Source organism: Lycorma delicatula, chromosome 4 (assembly GCF_047948215.1).
Source record: "Lycorma delicatula isolate Av1 chromosome 4, ASM4794821v1, whole genome shotgun sequence".
Classification (NCBI taxonomy): Eukaryota; Metazoa; Arthropoda; class Insecta; order Hemiptera; family Fulgoridae; genus Lycorma; species Lycorma delicatula.
In genome coordinates, this window is record NC_134458.1 from 192,350,986 (window position 1) to 192,366,455 (window position 15,470).

The 15,470-nt window shown below is 34.0% G+C and overlaps 1 protein-coding gene across 7 annotated transcripts in view; it reads left to right on the forward strand.

Annotated features, from left to right (window-relative positions):
* Positions 1-15,470, forward strand: part of Dus1 (Dihydrouridine synthase 1) — a 358,334-nt gene that overhangs the window by 184,320 nt on the left and 158,544 nt on the right. The window lies entirely within an intron of this gene.

The window sequence follows — 15,470 nt, forward strand, 5'->3', positions numbered from 1 at the left end:
AGTCTCATTACTTTTCTCACAGATCTTTTTTAGTTTCTTTATAGTTTTTATTTTAGTTCTTAGTCTTTCTGTTACCCGAGAAGGGGCCCTTTACACCTCCTTTCGGAGTTTGTAAAGTTTAATTTTTGTGAATTTTATATATTTTTATTTTGTTTTATTATATTACGCTTGTTTTTAATTTTGTATGAAAATTTTTATTCCGGGCGATGATAACGTGAAAGTATTTTTCGCCCCTCCCCCTCAAAAAACTACTACCAAAAAAAGCCCAAAACCCTAAAAACATTAAAAATTTGAACTTTTTCTTAACTGCCGTAATAATTCCTGATCGTGAGCTTTTCAACGATAAGTGGTACTATTTTCGTTGGTTCCACAGTTATAGCCAAATAAAATTTTAATTAATGAAATATTTGGATCTTACAACGGGAAGCACACCGGTTCGAATCCGACTTCATCTCTTTTTTTAACTGTTTTTAATTTAAATATATCGAATTATTAGTAATTATCAACCTCTGAAAAAAAAGTTTTACAATAAATAATAACTCTATTATTTATCTATATAAATAAAAATTTTAATTTTCGTTTGGTGAAAATCTTAAATCTGCGAAAATTGTTGTTCACCAATTGCTTTGAAATTTTGCCACAACGTTGCATTGGAATACGCGCGTCTTTTTATATACCTAAGATGTGACACCTGTGACAGGTAAAAACAGCGCTATCTGTTGGACGTAAAAGCAACACACGCTATACTCGAAATATTTTACGACTCTGATATGTGTGTCCGCTATAAAATAAAATCACTACTGGACCGATTTACGAGCGGGGAAAAAGGGACAAAGAGAAAAATTGGAAAAGGGAAATAGAGAAATATCGCAATAGGGAAGAATCGCAAAACGTAAAAAAAGAAGGGGGAAATGGATAAAAGAAAAAAAATGAAAAAGTAAAAACTGAAAATGGAAAGAGGAAAAGAGAAAATGATATGGTGAAAGAGAAAAAGGGAAAGGGAAAGGGAAATAGGGAAAAAAATGCGGTAGGAAAGGGGAAAAGTAAAAAGGGGAAAGGGGTAATTCGGAAAGGAAAAGGGGACATGGTAAAAGTGAAAATGGGGAAAGGAAAATGGAAAAGTAAATTGAAAAGCAAGAGAGGGTAAAAGGGAAAGGTTTAATTTTATGAAGTTCCGTAATGTTCATTTTGTTGACGTTTTATCAAGCTTTCAATTGTGCTAATTTAATCTATATATATACTCAAATCTAGCAATAGCAAAGCATTGCCGGGTGTACTAGTAGCCAAATAAAATTTTCTTTAATGAAATATTTGGATCTTATAAGGGGAAGGCACATTCCGTTCAAATCAGACTTCATTTCCTTTTCTTTTTTAACTTTTTATTTTAATTTAAATATACTGATTTATTAAAATTATTAACCTCTGACTGTAAAAAATGTGTATATGTAATGTAATAGGCGTACAAGAAAGTCATGTAGCGTACACTTCATTTTTTTTTCTTTTATGAACACTTAAAAATGTTCTTTGAAACGACAGTTAAATTTTCCGTTTTTTTTGTCTTCAGTCATTTGACTGGTTTGATGCAGCTCTCTAAGATTCTCTATCTAGTGCTAGTCGTTTCATTTCGGTATACTTCCTACATCCTACATACCTAACAATTTGTTTTACATATTCCAAAAGTTGCCTGCCTGCATAATTTTCCCTTCTACCTGTCCCTCCAGTATTAGAACGACTATTCCATGATGCTTTAATATGTGGCCTATAAATCTCTTTCTTCTCTTAACTGTATTTTTGCAAATGTTTCTTTCTTTATCGATTTGTCGCAACACCTCTTCATTTGTCACTTTATCCACCCACCTGATTTTTAACATTCTCCTATAGCACCGCATTTCGAAAGCTTCTTTGGTACTCCGATCGTCCAAGTTTCACTTCCATGTAAAGCTGCGCTCCAAAATATACTTTCAAAAATGTTTAAATTAATTGTAGATGTAAACAAATTATATTTCGAATTTTATATCGCTCCTGTTTCGTCCATCTTTAGTAATTCTACTTCCCAAATAACAAAATTCTTTTACCTTCATAATCTTTTTTCCTTTTATTTTTATATTTTACATTATTTCTACTATATTTCATTACTTTCGTTTTGTTCTTGTTTATTTACTTGCGGTATTTTTAGCGTAGAACTTCATCCTTGCCGTTCATTCTTCGTTCTAAATCCTTTTTACTCTCGGCTATAATTAATTAATCATCAGCAAATCGTAGCATTTTTAACTTTTCACCTTGTACTGCTAGTTCTATGTAAAGATTAAAAAGTAACGGGAATAGGGAACATCCTTGTCGGACTCTATTTCTTATTACGGCAGCTTTTTTATGTTCTTCAATTATCACTGTTGCTGTTTGGTTCCTGTAAATGTTACTAATCGTTCTTCTATCTCTGTATTTGAACCTAATTTTTTTTAAAATGCTGAACATTTTATTCCTGTTGACGTTATCGAATGCCTTTTGTAGGTTTATAAATGGCAAGTATCTCGGTTTGTTTTTCTTTAATCTTCCTTCTACTATTAATCTGAGGCCTAAAATTGCTTCTCTTGTCCCTATACTTTTCCTGAAACCAAATTGGTCTTCTCCTAACACTTCCTCCACTCCTCTCAATTCTTCTGTATAGAATTCTAGTTAAGATTTTTGATGCATGACTAGTTAAACTAATTGTTCTTTATTCTCCACATTTATCAGCTCTTGCTTTCTTTGGTATCATGAAAATAATACTGTTTTTGAAGTCTGATGGAAATCCCCCTTTTTCATAAATATTACACAACAGTTTGTATAATCTATCAATTGCTTACTTGCGTGCACTGCACTTTAATTCTACTGGTATCCCGTTTATTCCAGGAGCCTTTCTGCCATTCAAATCTTTTAATGCTCTCTTAAATTCATATCTCGGTATAGTTTCTCCCTATTCTTCCTCTTCTTTCTCTATAACACATCTAATTCATTTCCTCCGTATAACTATTCAATATATTCCACCCACCTATCGACCTTTCCTTTCGTATTATAAATCGATGTTCCATCTTTGTTTAACGCATTATTAGATTTTAATTTACGTACCACAAAATATTACTTAACTTTCCTGTATGCTCTATGTCTGTTTTATCAATGATCATTTCTGTTTCTGTTTCTGAACACTTTTCTTTAATCCACTTTTCTTTCGCTAGTTTGCAGGTTTCAGTTTTTCACAATTTTTAGTTATGAAACAAAAATCCATAGGCTGAAGGAAAAGAATAATAAATTTCAATTACTTAAGTTCGCCCTGAACGAACCTTTTATTACCTTTTCGGCCAAGATATAACTTATGACGTAATATTTATTATTATTATGTATGTTTTTATTAACTGATGTATTTGTCCTCGGCTATGGTTCAGTAATTTGCGTTAAGATATAAAATTATCTCGGGTAATGATATTAATTCCGCGAGATATTTTCTACATATTATTATTTACCTGCGTTCATAGAAACAAGCTTTTACATTTGATTACATTATGAGCACGTGTTGCAGTTTGGGTCTTTTCATTGGTACGTATTATTTTGACTAAAATCGCACGTGTTATTAATGGGTTTCGTTCCAATCCTTATTATTTATGCAATTACCGTCACTTCTGTGCCCTTTACTGTACGTTTTATTTGTATTTATAGTCATTTAAAACCATCATTCAAAACCTAAACCGACATTTATTGTTAACGTCTATATGCCTACAAGCGCCCATGATGATGATGAGGTAGAGTGTGTATACGAAGAGATTGATGAAGCAATTAAACACGTAAAAGGAGATGAAAATTTAATAATACTTGGAGATTGGAATGCAAGCATTGGAATAGGCAAGGAAGGAAATATAGTGGGTGAATACTGGCTGGGCAAAAGGAATGAAAGAGGGGACCGACTTATAGAGTTTTGCACGAAGTATAATTTAGTAATTGCCAACACCCAATTTAAAAATCATAACAGAAGAATATACTCTTGGAAAAAGCCAGGCGATACTGCAAGGTATCAGATAGATTATATCATGGTTAAGCAAAGATGTAGAAATCAACTCGTTGACTGCAAAAGTTAACCTGGAGCAGACATTGATAGCGACCATAATTTGGTGATAATGAAATGTAGATTGGGGTTTAAAAGCCTGAAGAAAAGGTGTCAGATGAATCGGTGGAATTTAGAGAAGCTTGAGGAAGAGGAGGTAAAGAAGATTTTTGAGGAGGACATCGCAAGAGGTATGAGTAAAATAGATAAGGTAAAAAATGTAGAAGAAGAATGGGAGAATGTTAAAAAGGAAATTCTTAAATCAGCAGAAGCAAACTTAGGCGGAATAAAGAGAACTGGCAGAAAACCTTGGGTTTCAGACTTTGGAATTTCCGTCAGACTTCAAGAAAAGTGTTATAGTCATGATACCAAAGAAAGCAGGGGCAGATAAATGTGAAGAATACAGAACAATTAGTTTAACTAGTCATGCATCAAAAATCTTAACTAGAATTCTATACAGAAGAATTGAGAGTAGAGTGGAAGAAGTGTTAGGAGAAGACCGATTTGGTTTCAGGAAACGTATAGGGACAAGGGAACCAATTTTAGGCCTCAGATTAATAGTACATGAAAGATTAAAGAAAAACAAACCAACATTCTTGGCGTTTATAGACTAAGAAAGGCACTCGATAACGTAGACTGGAATATAATGTTCAGCATTTAAAAAAAATTACTGTTCAAATACAGAGATAGAAGACCAATTGCTAACATGTACAGGAACCAAACGGCAACAGTAATAATTGAAGAACATAGGAAAGAAGCCGTAATAAGAAAGGGAATCCGACAAGGATGTTCCCTATCTCCGTTACTTTTTAATCTTTACATGGAACTAGCAGTTAATGATGTTAAAGAACAATTTAGATTCGGAGTAACAGTACAAGGTGAAAAGATAAAGATGCTACGATTTGCTGATGATATAGTAATTCTAGCCGAGAGTAAAAAGGATTTAGAAGAAACAATGAACGGCATATATGAAGTCCTACGCTAGAACTATCGCATGAAAATAAACAAGAACAAAACAAAAGTATTGAAATGTAGTAGAAATAACAAAGATGGACCACTGAATGTGAAGGTAGGAGGAGAAAAGATTATGGAGGCAGAAGAATTTTGTTATTTGGGAAGTAGAATTACTAAAGATGGACGAAGCAGGAGCGATATAAAATGCCTAATAGCACAAGCGAAACGAGCCTTCAGTAAGAAATATAATTTGTTTACATCAAAAATTAATTTAAATGTCAGAAAAAGATTTTTGAAAGTATATGTTTGGAGTGTCGCTTTATATGGAAGTGAAACTTGGACGATCGGAGTATCTGAGAAGAAAAGATTAGAAGCTTTTGAAATGCGGTGCTATAGGAGAATGTTAAAAATCAGACGGGTGGATAAAGTGACAAATAAAGAGGTATTGCGGCAAATAGATGAAGAAAGAAGCATTTGGAAAAATATAGTTAAAAGAAGAGACAGACTTATAGGCCACATATTAAGGTATCCTGGAATAGTCGCTTTAATATTGGAAGGACAGGTAGAAGGAAAAAATTGTGTAGGCAGGCCACGTTTGGAATATGTAAAACAAATTGTTAGGGATGTAGGATGTAGAGGGTATACTGAAATGAAACCACTAGCATAGATAGGAATCCTGGAGAGCTGCATCAAACCAGTCAAATAACTGAAGACAAAAAAAAAGTCATTTATCTTACGTGATTTAGTTTACAAATCTGTTTATTTCAGATATTATTTGTGTTTATTTACGAATAACGCACTTTCAATCCACGCGTGTTCACTTCAGTTAATTTTTATGAATCCGTTTAGAAAATTATGTTCGTGTACTATATTATAATGTGCTAATTAATTTGAAGTAAAAATATTTGACGTGGACACCACATGACTTCCTTGTACGTCTATTAAATTACATATACGCATTTTTAAAAGTAAATAAAATTAAAAACTTAGAATCTTTTTCGGAATTCTGCCCCCCCCCAAAAAAAAACAATTAATTTTCTAATCAATGGACCAAAAATCGATGTATTCTTAATATCCAATAAGAATTAGGTGGGAATATGCATGATTCAAAATAAAAAATAAAAATTGGTAATAATTCGTTTCTCCCCCCAATAGTTTGCAAGTTTTTCACCTGGAGATAACTGAAAATAGCAAAAAAAATATTGATATTAACAATCACCAGGTTAGAGAAATAAGCCGGCCTCCATGGCGCGAGTGGTAGCGTCTCGGCCTTTCATTCGGAGGTCCCGGGTTCGAATCCCGGTCACGCATGGAATTTTCACACACGCTGAAAATCATTCATTCATTCATTCTCATCCTCTGAAGTCATACCTAACGGTGGTCCGGGAGGTTAAACAAAAAATAAAATAAAAGGTTAGAGAAATAACCCAATAACCAGATATAACCATTTCCATAATATGTAACCATAATCTAACTTAAATTGACAGTCGCTTCGCACGCTAACCTCGACTAATTAACAGTATTGGTTTGATAATTTAAATAATAAATTCAGTAATTATTATTGCAATTTTTTTTTTTGCCATGACTGACCGGGATTCGAGCCCGGAACCTCCCGCGGATGAAACGCCGATTAGTCGAGATTAGCGAGCGTAGGTTAAGTTTGATTGATTATATTTATAATGCTTAATGATTATTTATAATTCTTTTATTTACATATTAAGATATATAAAATATATTAATATGGAAAGTGTTAAAATGACCGGTATAAAACACCTTGTTACAATGTTATTGGGTTATTTCTCCAACCGGGTTATTGTTAATATCAATATTTCCTTCTATTTTGAAACGTGCATATTTTCACCTAATGCTTATTAGATATAAAAAATAAATCGATTTTTGGCTCATCGGTTAAAAAATTAATTTTTTTTGTGGGTGGGGGAGAATTCCAAGAAAGATGCAAAATTTCTAATATTGTTTCATAATTTTTTTTTTTATTGTTATTATTTAATTATTATTTATCGTAAAAAGGTTTTTTCAATCGGAGGTTAATAATTATTAAAAAATCGATATATTTAAGTTAAAAAAGAAAAAAAAGGAGATGAAGACCGATTCAAACTGATGTGCCTTCCCCTTGTAAGATCCAAATATTTCATTAATGAAAATTTTATTTGGGTATAACTCTGGAACCGATGAAAGTAAGTACACTTATGATATATCGTTGAAAAGCTCTCAATGAGGGTTTATTACTGCAGATAAAACAAATCCAAAATCTAAAGTTGTTTGGATTTTAGGCTTTTTTGGTCCAGTCGATTGCAGTCAAAAAAAGAGTTCTAACATCTGCTGTTCTAACATCTGCTCAACTAGATGTTAGAACAGTCCTAAATCCAATATTTCAACATCCTACGGCTATTAAGACTACGCGGCATCTGTCGGTATTTCCAAAAAATACCGATTATGCAAGAAATAGGGATTATATAAGCGCAATATAAAACACCACGTATAAAAACATTTATTTATAATCGATTTTTATAAATGTGTCAATTTATCGTTTGTCATCCTGAAAATTTTGATTTCATATCTTTTTTTCTCAGAAAATTATTTTGTTTTTTCCTTACTAACTTTATATCCTTTTTTTCTCTTTTGTTGCAGGTTAGTAAATCGGTTGCAGGATTACTAACACAGTAATAGATCTTATAATAATTTATTTAGGTAAGAATTAGAAGTGATTGTTACTAGATATAGTTTAGGAAAAAATAGATTAAACCTTCTTTTTTTGCCCTGAAACGTCTTTAAAATCATACCGAAACATATGTTTGTAGCGTACCGTCTACATAGTACTGTAGCAGAGCTCTAGAATCGAAATTAATGTATTTAATCCAATTTGGGCTTAATGTTCTTTTCACCGGATTTTGACGTTTCCGCATCCAAGGAACCAAAAAAATAGGATTAAAACTTTCCTGATATTAATGATCGTATGTATGTGTGTTCGGTTTTGGCGTATAAATCACCTTATATCTCTAGAACTACTGGTCCGATTTTGACCAAAGTTGGTCAGATTACTTCTATATATTAGGTATTGATGCCATTAAATTTTCAACTTAAATGATCTAGGTGTTGAAAGAATATACAGGTGTGTGAGAAAAGTAATGAGACTGTCTTTTAATTACCAAATTTTTTATTTTTTCAAACAACAATATTATCCCCTTCAAAGTAGTTCCCTTGAGCAGCTATACACCGGCGGAGTCGTTGTTCACACTCCTGGTAGCAGCGTCGGAAGGTTTCAACCGGTAGGGCTTTTAACCGGTTGGTCAGTCTTTTGAATGTTCTCCAGGGATAAAAAATGATATCCTTTTAAGACACATTTCAATTTCTGGAAAAGAAAAAAGCCACAAGGACTCAAATTAGGTGAATAGGGGGGGGGGGGGATTGTGGTTGCGGAACCGTAGGAATGCATTTTCAGGTGAAAAATTCCCCGATGGAAATGGCCGTGTGACACGGGACATTGTCGTGATGAAGCATCCACTTGTCTGCAGTGTCTGGTCTTACGCGAATCACTCTTTTCCTGAGCATTTCAAGGACACCTTTGTAAAACATTTGGTTGACAGGTTGTCCTGGAGGAACAAATTCTTTAAGCTGTCAAAAAAGCAAATCGGCACGGTTTTGATCTTTGATTTGCTCCTTCGACATTTTTTCGGTCGAGGAGATGATGGAGTGTGCCGTGCTTCGCTTTGTCGCTTTGTTTCAGGATCGTACTCAAATACCCAGGATTCATCACCTGTGATCACACGATTGATGAATTCTTTCTTGGTCGTTGTCGATCGAAGAAAGACGTTTCTTCGATTGTCCTTGTCCTTCTGTTCCGTTTTTCGACACCGATTTCGCACAAACCTTTCGCACGTCCAAATCGTCTGTCAAAATTTCATGTACGGTGAAAGCGTTTAAATTTAACCGTTCACTCATCCTTATTGTTTGATCTCACAAGAACCCTCACGCTCAACGTTTTCGTCAGATTTTGAAGTCGAAGGTCTCCCTGAGCGAGGTTGATTTTCGACATGTTTTCGGCCTTCCAAATATGATCTGTGCCGGCGGAAAACTTGTGCTCTTGATAAGCGATGTTCCCCTTAGGCCTGTTTCAAAGGTCACACTCGCGGATTCCCCAAGTTTAACACAAAACTTGATTGCAAAACGTCGCTTTAAATTCCGATGCTCCATTTTCGAAAAACACAAGTTCACTAATGGCGCCGTTAAAAATAATGTGTTGGCTGAACGGAGTTGAAACTCGTACTGAGCATGTGGAAGGAATGAACAAACCGGTCTAGCACAGAGCGGTAAACACAGCGTTGCCAGATCGCTTGCAGTGTTACCAATCTCATTATTTTTCTCACACACTGCGGAGAGCAAGGTCACATTCAGTATCTCTAGATTTCGCCTAATTAAGATCATATTTCTCTTAGGCGTATTTGTTAACGAATAACACAGTAAAAAAAAAAACTAATTTCTTTTGTAAAAAAAATGCTCTTTGAACTTGTGGCTACGTGGGCATAATGCGTCAATTGTACCTTTTGCCACCACAAGGAGCACTCTGCCATCTTGGAATTTCCCTTTTTCCCTTTAGGAAATTTCCGATCGTTAATGTATATTTATGTACTTGTTTTTTTTAATTTTATTATAATAAATAGTCTCTCTCTTTACACCTTTCCTTTCTTTTTCCTGTTTAGCCTTCGGTAACTACCGTTTTAGATAATACTTCAGAGGATGAATGAGGATGATATGTATGAGTGTAAATGAAGTGTTAGTCTTGTACATTCTCAGTTCGACCGTTCCTGAGATGTGTGGTTAATTGAAACCCGACCGCCAAAGAACACCGGTATCCACGATCTAGTATTCAAATCCGTGTAAAAATATCTGGCTTTACTAGGACTTGAACGCTGTAACTGTCGACTTCCAAATCAGCTGATTTGGGAAGACGCGTTAACCACTAGACCAACCCGGTGGGTTTCTCTCTTTACACCAGCGCTTGATTTTCGCACAAACATATTATATAGTTGTTAACAGTTGTAGTTCCTGATCGTACAAAGAACGAACACAAAAAATCCATATTATTTTATTTTTCTAAATAATTTGTTTAACAATTAATAAATTCATAAATCATAGCGGATTTCTATAAATAAAAAAAAATAATTATGTCATCATTTATTTTTAATCGGGTTGCTTTCATAACATTCAGAGTGATCCAAAAGTCACGTACATCAAAATTAATGTTTCTATAAACAGCGATTTAGTTTAAAACATTTTATCAGGTACCGCAAGATAGCACCATGGATATTGACAACAACAAATTTAGACGCTATTATAGCATACGTATTGATCACACGACGCTTGCAGTAATGATTTGTTTGTTGCTTGTTAAACATGTCGTTTTCCCGCGAGCAACGAATTTTCATTTTTTTAAATTATTTTACCAGCCATTCTTATTTACTGCGGTAGACGAATTTCGTGGGTAACATCCAGATGTGGCAGTATATAACAATTCGATTATAACGAGATTAATCGATTATACATTTTATTTCGTTTTTGGAAATCGATGAACGTGATTGTTTGTTCACGCAGGAGGACAGCGCCACATGCCACACATTTTGGGTGAGCGTATCATTTTCAAAGGATTATCTGTTCTCAAGTTCATCCGATTTGACGTCCCTAAATTCCTTCCTGTGGGATTATCTCAAAGAAAAGTTGTAAAAAATAGGCCACTCACACAAACTGGAGGGACTGAAAATAAACATAACTAATATTAAAAACATCAATACACAAGCGCTCCACAAAATGGCCTCAAAAAATGGTAGAACAGATTGTATAAACATTAATGAACGGGAAAGCCATTTTCAAGTTTGTTAGTTCATCACGTATGCGTTTCTATATCATTCATCCGATTACTATGAAACTTTGGCGAGTTGTGCGCACGTCCGCGAATGTCTCCGAGTTATTTTGAACCCGCTAGATGGCGCTGGGGTCGAGATATTTCGAAAAAATTTATTTATGGTCCGATTTGGCTCATATTCAGAATATATATATATATATATATTAGTTACGTGAAAAGAAATATTTTTACAAAAACTATACCCGATAGGTGGTGCCGGTGTCGAGATATTTACGAAACAAACAAATTTCCAGACTTTCTTCTTCTATATGTATAAAATTCATTGTTCGTATGTTTGTTCGCTATAAACTAAAAAACTACTGGACCGATTTACGCGTGGGTTTTTGCAAAATGTTCCGCGTTTTCCGGAGGTTTAAAGCTATTTAAATCCTCGATGTGACCAGTAGAAAGAAAGTTAGAGGGATTTTGAACCGACTACTGTGTTTGGAGTGTAGTTTCAATTAAATCCTACAGGTAGTGCTGTTGTTTTTTGCTAAGGTTAAATTTTGTGAATTCCGTAATATTCATTTTTTTATTGTTTTATCAAACTTTCAATTGTGTTCATTTAATATATATATTAAATGGTATATATATATATATATATATATATATATATATATATATATATATATATATACTCAAATCTAGCAATAGTGAAGCATTTCCGGGTTTACTAGTAATAAATAAATATTTAATTATTATTACTTAATTTCTTATTATTAATTTTTTTTTAATACTTTGATGTACACGACTTTTGGATCATTCTGCAGTTTTAATATATACATATTTTTTTCAAAACTATATATTTACGTTCAAAATATTACTTTTTATCGTTCGGTGCAGTAGTATGTTCATCAGAACCGTTTGTGACTGTCTGTTTGTTATTTTTTTTCCCGTCATTAGCTCTCCGGGTATCGTTTGGAGCTGGAATTACGGTGGTCGGTTTATTAGTGGTGGTCATTTCCGTATTTTTCCTAGGGATTATGGGTGTAGGAAGACCAGGATTTGTGACGTTTTGTGCTGTATTGGTCGAGATAGTGTTGTTCGCGGTCGAAGTGTTCTCTTTCTTATTAAGTCTGTCAATCACCTTAATTGTTCCTTTATCATTTTCCCGATATATGACACATTTTTTTGCGTTTTTATTATAATACCATTTGAATGGGCATCTATTTGGAAGCAGTGATCCAACTAAATTCATTTTCCTTGTAAGTGATGTTGTTCTTTTTGTGTGTTTCGATTCTACATTCGTTGACAATACAAATATCACAATTGGAAGCGATAAAAATTTCAATAAATCCATTTTCTGAAAAAAAAATACAAATATTTTAATAGAATTTTTTTTTGCATTTTTCTATAATTTTCATTAAAATACTAAAATTATTTTTTTTCTACTTTTTAAATTGGAGCGTAATTTTTTTTTAGGATTTTTCGTGTTTCTTTTGAAGCAGTTCATAATTACTGAGTGATCTTTAAATGGCCAAGAAATAATGTTTTTAAAATTTAAAGTACAAAAATGGTCTTTAAATTTTAAATACCTTTATTCTTTTCCTCTGTGATGTGGTATTTAAATTTATCAACAGTCAGTTATTAAAGAACGATGTGTATAAAAACCACGATTTTAATGTTTTATGTAGACATTTAAATTTTAAAAAACCATTTTATAAAGTTTAAAATTTAAAGGAATTTTTCCCAAGCGTGTTGTTTCACTAAAAAGAGGTTGTTGGTTTATTACATATTTTCTTTTTACACGACTGTTCAAAAAGGAGTGTAATATAATTAAAGTATATGTTCCACCGTAGAAGCTCAACGGGTGAACCGATTTAGATGTGTGACCCCGCGTTGGGATATTTATATTACCGGCAGTGTCATACGCTATATAAATATATATATATATATATATACACGACGTGCGTAAGTAATGAGACTAATTTTTTTCGTAGCCAAAGTGGCAACACTGTAAAGTTACTAGTAAACATATGATTAAATGAACATCTGATTTATATTAGGTATTGATATTTTCAGTCTATTGTTGCCACGTAAGAGGTAAACAAACTTTTCGTGAAATGAGTTTTTGTTGTGCGTTATTAAGTGATACTAATTATGAGCAACGTTGTGCGATCAAGTTTTGTGTTAAACTCGGTGAGAATGCTACCGAAACTTTTTCAAAATTGAAAAGGGCGTATGGAGATGACGGTCTGTCACGAGCCCAAGAATTTAGGTGTTTTAAAGCATTTTCAGATGGCCGGGAATCAGTTGCGGACGATCCACGCTCTGGAAGACCCTTTAACGTCAAAAAGCGACGACAATATTGAGCGAATCAGAGACTTGATACGTTACGACCGGCGATTAACTGTCAGAATGATTGCAGAAAAATTGAATTTGAACCGTACTACAGTCCATCAAAGTTTGACAAACGAATTGGGCGTGAAAAAAATGTTTGTGCAAAATTGGTCCAAAAAATCTCACTGTTGAATAGAAAAACAATACGGTGGAAGTGTGCCGCGATCTTCTAGGGCGAATTGAAACCGATCTTGATTTTCTATAAAATTTTAGTACCGGTCATGAATTTTGGTTTAGTCCCTGTATCTTTTTACAGATAGGAGTCGATCGATCTTATGTTTATAATTACGTTATATTCGTTTACTTCATCAGATATTTTAATCGATTTATGGAATTCATCGTCAAATAGACCAAGGAAAAATATTCATCATTTAATTTAACTAGATCGCTTTGGGGTGCCTACTGGGCTGGTCTAGTGGTTAAGTCGTCATCGGAGATCAACTGATTTCGAAGTCGAAAGTTCTAAGGTTCAAGTTCAGGAAAGGCAGTTACTTTTACACGGATTTGAATACTAGATCGTGGACACCGGTATTCTTTGGTGGTTGGGTTTCAATTAACCACACATCTCAGGAATGGTCGAACTAAAACGGTACAAGACTACACTTCATTATTTTCATACATATCATTTTCTGAAATAATACCTGACGGTGGTTCCTGACGCTAAATACAAAAAGTGAGATCGCTTCGGCGTTAACGTAAAAATGAAAATTTTTAAATCTCAAGTATTCCTATTGGCTGTCTGTTAACCAGTTAAAATTATTATCCGATCTGAGCAACGGATAGTCCGATTCTGCTCACCAATCAACCGTTTTTTTAAGGAGCATGTACGATCAGCCGGATTCCGTGGCGCTAGTGGTAGCGTATCTTCATTTCATCCCCAGGTCCTGGGTTCGAATCTTGGTCAGATATCGCTTTTTCACGCACGCTGCAAATCATTCATTTCATCCTCTGAAGTAGTACCTAACGGTGGTCCCAGTGTAATTGAAATTTGTCAACGAACAATATCGTTATTTTTTTCTTATTAAAAAATATTAGTTTAAAATAAAATAGAAAATTTTATTCCGTTATCTCCAACCGTTCTTGAACAATAAGTTTTTTCATAAAAAACACAATATGGTGAACAGACAGATAAATATGCGGTTGCGCCAAAAACAAAGACAAAAACATACGACAACGGTTGCATGTTTAGCATACGACAAGCCCCATCTTCTTGCAATTCCAACAAGATATTGATCATCCCTTGTCGTAAGGGTTGGACATATCAGAAATTATTACTCATAAACGTTTTAGGTAATGTTTAGAGGACTAACGACCACTTTAAGCCGAATCGATACTGTAACTATTAAGGAAGGTATGTATTTTTTTGTTTGGAAACCCCTTTTTTTCAACCCCCTGGGCCAGTTCTTGGTGATATCAAAAAAAATTTACTGAGATAAGTTTTAGGCCCTTATCCAAAGAGTAGCAGGAGTTTTAAACGAATTCGATAATTTACTTAATAAGAAAGTTATACCGATATTTTGTTTTTTCGAGAAAGCCCCCCCCCCCCATGGTTCGGTTTTGCCCATTAACGAATTTGAACGAGATTTTTGGTTGCTATATTTTATGTATCAATTTGAAAGTGATTGGCGCAAAATTACGGCAGTTATCGTGCCTACAAGAAAGTGTATACATAAACTTCTGAACTGACGTTAGTTTTGGGGTCTGGGTGATGTGAAACGCGAAGATATGTCGAAATTTTGTGGAAGTTGAATCATAGTACCCATTACAATATGTAGCTTTCTTATGAAATATACCTAAAATAATTAATTTACATTTTCAAAAGCCGATAAAAAAAAAGGTAAAGCAAAATAATATACGTTTTTGAAAATTTATATTTGTTCTGGATTTAGTGATAATTAGACGGTCCTGCCGGTCGGGTGAGCGAAGCGAGCCGTGATTGGCTAATATATACAGGTTGAGCAAAGGAAACGCATGTTTTTTAAACCGCTAGTACTGAACGACAACTGGGGGTATTGATCTTGGGCGACCTCTGGCGGAAAGGTCAGACTACGCAGAACACTCCCATGTTCTATGGAACAGAGAACATTGTGTGTCGGCTGTCGAGCAATTTTTTTTAGAAACAATAATTTCTTTGGTCACGGTTCAAGGTATTTTCCGTCGAAATTGTGATGTAGAATCCCGAGGTTC